The sequence below is a fragment of the Colobus angolensis genome, unplaced genomic scaffold, assembly GCF_000951035.1.
Source record: "Colobus angolensis palliatus isolate OR3802 unplaced genomic scaffold, Cang.pa_1.0 Scaffold234, whole genome shotgun sequence".
Taxonomy (NCBI): domain Eukaryota; kingdom Metazoa; phylum Chordata; class Mammalia; order Primates; family Cercopithecidae; genus Colobus; species Colobus angolensis.
In genome coordinates this window covers 4,125,507-4,134,373 of record NW_012115533.1, presented here as the reverse complement: position 1 = coordinate 4,134,373, position 8,867 = coordinate 4,125,507, and the positions used below count along the sequence as shown (strand labels likewise).

The 8,867-nt window shown below is 34.7% G+C and overlaps 1 pseudogene across 1 annotated transcript; it reads right to left on the bottom strand.

Moving 5' to 3' along the window:
• Positions 1-344: 344 nt before the first annotated feature.
• LOC105513689 lies at positions 345-1,335 on the bottom strand (annotated as a pseudogene). The gene has a single exon (XR_001002071.1). The product of XR_001002071.1 is annotated as a phosducin-like protein 3 pseudogene (transcript).
• Between the last annotated feature and the right edge of the window lie 7,532 nt (positions 1,336-8,867).

The following is an 8,867-nucleotide window of genomic DNA, read 5'->3' as shown; positions in this document are numbered from 1 at the left end:
GAATGATCACTAGAGGGTAGATGTGAGGGTGGAAGGGAAATGGGGAGACATTGGCCACCAGGTACAAAGTTACCGTTAGATAAAAGACATAAATTTCACAAAAATTGTCTGTTTCTTCAAAAAATACTAAGATTCTTTTGTCCTAGAGACCATTCCTGTATTTTGCGTTAAGAATCTCATTGCTCTCTTTATAAAATAAAAAAAAAAAACATTGTATCTATAAGGCTCAGTTTGCAATTTTCCACTGCATAATTTATTCACATTTAAAACTATATTTTTTTTATCGTTATATGTCGAAAAATAGTGACTAGGTTTTATGGCTTAAAATATAAATGAGGAAAAGAGACATTTGCCATACAAATGGCTGGTTTTAATTTTTTTAGAGGAAATACTGTAATTAAAAAAAAAAAGAGTTCCAAAATATTTAACAGAAATTCCAGCAATGATTATTTCTAAAATGTAAAGATTTGAAACATAATTTATACAAAACTAAAAAACGGAAGGATTCATTCTTGCTTTTTCTTTTTTTAAAAAATCCAGACAATGTGTCACAAGAAAGTTTGGCATGTGAGAGCAGCTGTAGCCTCAGTCACCCTCGGAACTGCTGCCCCTCCTCAGGGGGACAGAGCGCCGCACTGAGGACAGCAACACATCTTCAATCGGCTTCTTGGGGTTTTCCTCCAGGTCCGTCATAATTGCTCCAGATTCAGACGGTTTCCATTCCAATTCATCTCTTGTCAGGTTCATGCCGCCAAACACCAGAGGACCAATAAACTGAGCCTTGATATCTCCTTCCACGTAAACAAATATCGTGGGCAGATTCCTATCAGGATAATTGGGTATGCAGGTTGTTGAAATGGCTTTGATAAATTTGACATCAGGAAACTTCCTGGCAAGTCCACTGAGGTGCTGATTTATCAGGGCACAGAGGGGAATTCCTTGTTTGTAAAGGTGCAAGACGACCCACAAGCCCTCGCCAGCTTTGGTAACTTCTTGAACATAATCCTTCCCTGAGATCTCTAAAGCTTCTCCAAATTTATTCTTCATTTTAGTTGCTTTCCACTCAGCCAGTCTCTGCCGTCTGTACATTTCAATAGCACGTTCATCCTCCTCATTAAACTCGTCTTCATGATCCTCCAGCTCTTCCAAAGTCATATCTTCATATGTTTTCACCACTGAGTGCTGGAGGATGTGCTGCTCCTCATCTGACTCCTCTTCCAGTTCTTTCAGACTTTCCTTGGGGGTAAGATACCCTTTTTGCGTAAGATGTCATTCCACTCAGTGTCTGAGTTGGGGTCCTGCATCTTGTTTCCAGTTGCTCAATCCAGCTGTGCCTCCATGTAACATTTACAAACTCAAATTTTTACTGATTCAATTACAAGTTATTAAGGTCTGTGTTTTTAGAATTTCTATATCTGTTTGATATTGATTTTTATATTCAGCATATTTATTATATTTCCTGGATTTTTAAAGAACAATATATATAGGTACATATTTCTATCCATATTATTATTCATATCAGAAATCTAGACTAGGGACAGCAACTGTGATATCAAAAGCCTATTCTGAAGTTCATGTTAGCTCCTGAATTGGTAAATTTGGAGTGTGGCTTTTGAGATTTTTATATGTCTCATTAGATCACAATTTTCTATTTTTGCCTAAATATATTGTGTTAGAATGTTGTTAAATATTTCTGAAATATAAGTACTTATAACATTGCTTGAATCTATTTGTTCAATGACCTTAAAAAAATTTGTCCAGTTTATATTAGCATAATTTATTCTGTTTCTAGATACTTATAAAGCATCTTTGTATAACCATAGTCTGTTACAGATTTCTGCTTGGTATTAATGTCATAATCATCAATCTACAACCTTCCTCATATGTGAGAACCTTTACTAGTGAAATTTTGTATCAACTAAATACCTCAACATCTAACAGTATAGTTTAGCTCCTATTTATACCCAATAAATACACATTGTACAAATGGATAAATGAGTGATAAGGCAGTAAATGCATTAAAGATTTTTAGGCATTCTTATTTCACGGATAATAAACCTCCTGATATTCTGAAGAAAAGTTTATGTTGGTATTAGATTATTTTCATCAAAGTACATGGCACATTCAAATGGTGAAAATGCAGAATTTGTTTTCAATAGAAAAAAACTTAATATTATCTATTGCTTAAAATAAATTAATTAAATGATGTTTTAGAATTTCCATAGCTAGTAGCCTCACATAACTGGAAAAGTTATTTTGGCCTTGGAATTTTAATACTTTAAACTAACTAAAATTACTGTTGTATTTTTTTTTTTAAATCTCATCCAGTCATCTGACTGATAACGTAATGACTTTTTTCAGATTGAGAAGTGTCTGTGAGTGGACACAGTGAATGACAGATTGATACTTTGAGGAACTAAATGAATCCAGGAGACAGAGACACTGCATTGCCTTTTTTGAATCATCCATCTATGGTGCCATGTTATTCAGAAATTAATGCAATTCCATAAATGAATAATGACTTAAATGTACTCATAATGATTGTTAATGCAGAAGCATTTTCTTCTTCTATACAATCAGAAAAAAAATGATGTGGCTATGGCTAGACTCATATTCTTTTTTTAGAGTTACTCAACAAAGATACAACAAAGAAACTAAAATACAAGAGAAGAAGAAGAAAAAAAACTAGTTATAATATACAGTGCAGCATGTAGAGTAAGCGGCAGTGCTCAAATTTTCCAAGTTGTCCCGAGATTAATTTTTAAAAAGGACATTTTTACTGTTAGGGTCTGTAAGAGTGCTTGTCTTTGGGGTATGTCACCATTATATGTGATTAACACTGATATTTAAACATAATTTATAAATCAAACAGTAAATATTTTATCAAGTATGAAATCAGTCCTTTCCGTTGTCGACTAAATGACAGGAAAACAAATGGAAAGTTGGATCGCAGTTAAATACAATTTAAGAGAAAAACATAGTGCACATCCTGTGATTTGGGCACTTATTCATTCATTTAACATTTGTGCAATGTTTATTTTTTGCCAAAATTTACAAGTTATTGGTGATAAATGTATAAAAACTAAACTTATTGAACCATTTACTATGTATGTACCATAAGGTCTGAAAAGTGTTTTTCTTTTTTTTTTTTTTTTTGAATAGTACAATGAGATATGCATCATGATAGGTTTTTGTGTAAGGTACCACAAAGCACATGGAGGAGATAGGACTAGCTCACCTTTTGAAGTAAAAGTGATTATTGAAGTATGATAACTGTGCCTGAGTGTTCATGTGTGCACACACATGTGTGAGTGAGTGTATGTATGAGTGTGTTGTAATCTGTCTAATCTTCTTCTGGTTTATGTGGATATCTCCATCTCCACTCCATGTGGTTCTGTTGAGACCGTCCATTACTATGTTCCCCTACCACTTCTGAGTAAGCCTATACCCCAACAGAGCCAGATACAATGCAAGGCCATTGTATTTAGGTGTGGAATGGTGTCTTATCCAAGTCTTCTCAGAGATTCAGATTGAGATATGAACATTGGAAAAGAGCTGAGATTGCTAAATAGAAATGATGTGGGTGTGGGTTTGCCACTGAATATAGGTTTGCCAACAGTCGTGGTGCCCACACTGGAGAAGAATAAACCCAGAGACCAGTGAAGACAAGTCATCCAGAGAGACCGCATTCTGGTCACATTTTTAGGTTCCCAAATATATGCATGAGTGAAATCAAGCAGAAGGAAACTGTGCCAAAAAATAGAAAAGTTTCTGAAAATCCAAGCCTCTAATCCTACCCTAGCTTGTTTTTTAAAGAAAGTTCATGCTTTTACTTGCCATTGAAAGTGTCCTGTTGATATAGATGGAACTAAATGAATCCAGGAGATGGAGAAACAATAATGAGAGAAACAGAAAATGAACAATAATACAAGAGTTAATAACACATACTCCATCGATTTTTAATTTTGTATTAGCTGCAAAGATGGTGAGGAAAACATCCTAGAAATGAAAATATTTAAGCTAAATGTAAAGAATAATTATGAATAAAATAGTTGATATTTGAGTGGGTGTGAGCTTGCCCTATAACTGAACAAAAATGAATAACTTGTGTAAATTACTACATAAGATAGTAGCCAATAACATATGCGTGCTGAGACATTCTAGTAAAGAGTCATAGGGAGATAGTTTAAAAATAAATTTAAGAATATGTTGAGGATTTAGAATTCATGTTGAAATAATTGAAAATATCTTCAATCATTTAATAAAGGGACTGGAGTTGTAAAACTTATGTTTTTACGATGATCTCACTGGAGTATGATGGAGAAAAATACTGGCAGCAGGGATGCTACCCAAAGTCTATTGCAATTCATGTGAAAAGTGACAAAGGTTTAAATGAAAGCACTTTCTATCGGGTGAACCCCACCCCCGATATTCAACGTGGGTTCTTTTCTATTTCCATAAGCATTGGCTGGTCTGAGAAATAATGGGAAAGAATACAAAAGAGAGAAATTTTAAAGCTGGGTGTCCAGGGGAGACATCACATGTCGGCAGGTTCTGTGATGCCCCCGAGCCATAAAACCAGCAAGTTTTTATCAGCGATTTTCAAAAGGGGAGGGACTGTATGAATAGGGTGTGGGTCACAGAGATCACATGCTTCACAAGGTAATAAATCATAAAGCAAATGGAGGCAGGGTGAGATCACAAGACCACAGGATGTGGCAAAATTAAGATTGCTAGTGAAGTTTCATGGCCAGCTGTGCAGGCATTGTCATTGATAAACAAGGTCCAAGAGCAGAGAACCGGTCTGACTATAATTTGCCAGGCTGGAATTTCCTAATCCTGGGGATGCTGCAGGAGACTAGGGTGTGTTTCATCCCTATCTACAACTGCATAAAGGCAGACACTCCCAGAGTGGCCATTCAGAGGCCTCCTCTGGGAATGCATTCTTTCCTCAGGGCTGTTAATCATTAATATTCCTTACTGGGGAAAGAATTCAGTGATATTTATCTTACCCGTTTTCAGTAATAAGAGAAGTATGGCTCTGTTCTGCCTGGCCCACAGACAGTCAGACTTTAAAGTTATCTTCCTTGTTCCCTGAATATCGCTGTTATCCTGTTCTCAAGGTGCCCAGATTTCATATTGTTCAAACACACATGCTCTACAATTTGTGCAGTTAACGCAATCATCACAGGGTCCTGAGGCGACATTCATCCTCACCATACAAAGATGATGGGATTAAGAGATTAAAGTAAAGACAGGCAAAGGAAATCACAAGAGTATTGACTGGGGAAGGAATAAATGTCCATAAAATCTTCACAATTTATGTTCTTCTGCTGAGGCTTCAGCCGGTCCCTCCATTCAGGGTCCCTGACTTCCCACAACAAATTTCCAAGACATTTTAAAAGGTAGAATCTATAGTGTTTACTGCCAGCACTATGTGTGGAGTGAAGAAACAAGCTCATTCTAAAATGACTACCAGGTTTCAGGCTTGGGTGATATAGTCGTTGATGGGATAAGGGCACAAAGAAAGGACACATGAAGAAGAACGAATTGTATATGTCAAATGATTGATGTATTACGAGTTTAGCTAAAATATGTTTCAATAATTTTTTAGCCACTCACCGCATGGTCCTTGTGAAGTCTCCATTTAAATACATTTGGCATTAATCAAATATTTACTCATTTGCTATTATAAGTTTTCAGTTGCTTTTCCCTTCAAATCTCATCTTTTGGACTTTTTCAATATGAGTTCCACAAATATCGTATGTGGCTTCCATTTTCTAATAATACATCCAATCCGGTACAGATACTGTGGTTTCCTGCCATATAAAACTTTTTATCTGTTTATTAATTTTGTTTCCTCTGGACTATGCTGAATTTTTCCAGTGATTGCTAACCTTTACTAAATGCTGTTATTTCTGCCAGTATTCTGGATTTCTCTGTGTATTGATTGAAACTGTAGATTTGTGCAAAAGTCATATTCTATTTAGTGCAGAAGTTAAAAGACAGTGCTTTCCTCCTTGAGAGCTTCATTCTTCCAGTTGAACACGAAAGCAGTGTTGCTTATGCATGAATATCTTACAGAGGTGTATTGAAAAAATTTTCCTTTTACTTTCCCAGCCCTACTCTTACCAAAGCAGAGTCTAGGCTGTGAAACAATTTTTAATGACAGTCACAAAGTCACACTCTTATAATTTTAGATATTGTTAATTAATCAGCATGTCTTGCTTGAATTTCTCTGCCTTAAGAGCTAAATCTCACATAGGACCTTCAATCAAATGGACTTACCTTACCAAGTTGCAAGAGATGTTCACAACTCACAACTTTCCAAATTGGCTGTTATTAGATACCTGAGAGTATGACTGGAATGTATATGTTTGTATGTTGTATGGAATCAGGTAAAGCACTTTCCACCAGACAATAGTAATTAATCCTCACAAATGAGTTAAGAATAGTCTTAAAACTCCCATTAGACAATTAAATCCTTAGATCTTCAAAAATAGGACTGCAGCTTTTGCAGGTTTGCATGTTCTATAGATTCATAAATAGTACCTTTTCCTGGAGGAGATCTGAATAAATTCCTTATAAATGGTTTTTTTTTTCTATTTGTCTACAATAATTCTGTCAGCTTAAAATATTTTAGAATGGGGTTTTTATAAATTGCTTCTTAGGATTTTGGCTGTAGTTTTAAACATCAAATTCAAGTACACAATAAGGAGGTTTTATTTTGAAGACTCCTGAGGCTGATAGGGGTATGCTAGTTCTGTCTACTCTGTTCAAGCTGATTCAGTGTTGAGTAATGTACTATGTTCAAGGCACACTTCAAAGCACTGGGGATGCAGAAAGTAAACAAGGATGGCAAAACGTATATCAGGAGGCTTATATACTAATGGAGTTCATGCAGTGCTCACAGTCTATGCACATGCTAAACACAGGGTTTGAAGAAAATGAACTCCCACTTAAATTATGCAGAAATTACACAAAGACTGATTGCATACTGTACTTTCAGAATACAAACATAGTGTCTAAGGAGTAAGTAAAGAGTCAGATGTAAGTAAAGAATGATTGATTTGTTGTCATCGATCTTCTTTAATCATGCTCTGGGATCCAGATGAGTGTGTGTGTATATATATACACACACATACACATATACACACTCATACATATACACACACACTCACTCATCTAATGCAATGCTTTTTTCCTTCTACATTGAGGTCTATTTTTTCAACTTACTCTTTCACTCCTTTCCCCCCATTCTCAGGCTGTATATGACAGCTCTAGAATTTGAGTGAGTAGCATAGAAGAGAAGCACAAGAGAAAAGTCTTACTTAACTGCACAGTTACCATCTGCATTTGGTGTCCTGTAGCTACATTGTATTCTAAAATTCTAGATACTAATTTTATTTTATTTTTTTATTTCATGAGGTACTTTGAGAGTTTTATTTTATACCTCTTCTGGACTAAGAATCTTTAGTTTTCTAGTTTCTTCAAAGTGAACAATCTCATCGTTTAGAATGAACAAAATATGAACTGAATATTGTCACATTTCTGCTTCTTACATTTTAACGGCATCTTGTCACTCTCAGAATAAAATGCAAATTCTTTACCACTGCCTCTGACGCCTGTGGAATCTGCCCCTCAATATCCTCCAATTGTGATGGCTGCCTCTTTGTTCACCCTTCTTGTGACCTAGGGACATATGGCTCTCGTTTCCACTCTAGATATGTCCCACATTATAATTATTTCTGCCTGATACTCTCCCTCCAACTATCTGTATCTATTCCATTCTTCAATTCTTAGTTTAAATATAAGACAGGACTTTTGTGTAAACAACATCTAAATAGGCCTACTCCTTTATGTTTCCATTTTAGTGTGCTAATTTGCAAATGCATATTCATTCATTAATAAAAACAACTCTGGAATAGTGCATATGTCCTATGCTTATTTGAACAGAGTGATAAAATTTCTATGAGGATAGTGTTAGAAAAACAATTGTTCAGATTATCTGAGGCTTTCAAAAACTTACAAAGAGAGAAACAATTGAGTTTTGGTTTTCAGTAGGTATAGAATCAAGGAAAGGTAAGCTCCAAGTCTTAAAGCTTAGGTCAAATGGAATAATGTTAATAAAAATAATAATAAATGGAAGAGGTTAGAATGCCTTGACAACTTTTAGAAACATTTATTCTTTGTCAAGATAAATGTTTTAATTCTTGAAATTATGGAAAAATTCTTGTAAGAATAAGATCATGAAAGTCTTGCGTTGGTGAAGATGTGAGATCACCAAAGAATGGAAAGGAGATACAATTTCTAGTTTTATTTGGGTTGCAATGCAAAGGACTGAGGAAAATGTTGGAAATGATAGAAAAATTATTGTTTATCATTGAAAAAAATTAATGAGAATGAGGAGAAAATTTCACTAGTAAAGGTTCTCACATATGAGGAAGGTTGTAGATTGATGATTATGACATTAATACCAAGCAGAAATCTGTAACAGACTACGGTTATACAAAGATGCTTTATAAGTATCTAGAAACAGAATAAATTATGCTAATCTAAACTGGACAAATTTTTTTAAGGTCATTGAACAAATAGATTCAAGCAATGTTATAAATAATTATATTTCAAAAATATTTAACAACATTCTAACACAATATATTTAAGCAAAAATAGAAAATTGTGATCTAATGAGACATATAAAAATCTCAAAAGCCACACTCGAAATTTACCAATTCAGGAGCTAACATCAACTTCAGAATAGGCTTTTGATATCACAGTTGCTGTCCCTAGTCTAGATTTCTGATTTGAATAATAATATGGATGGAAATATGTACCTATATATATTGTTCTTTAAAAATCCAGGAAAT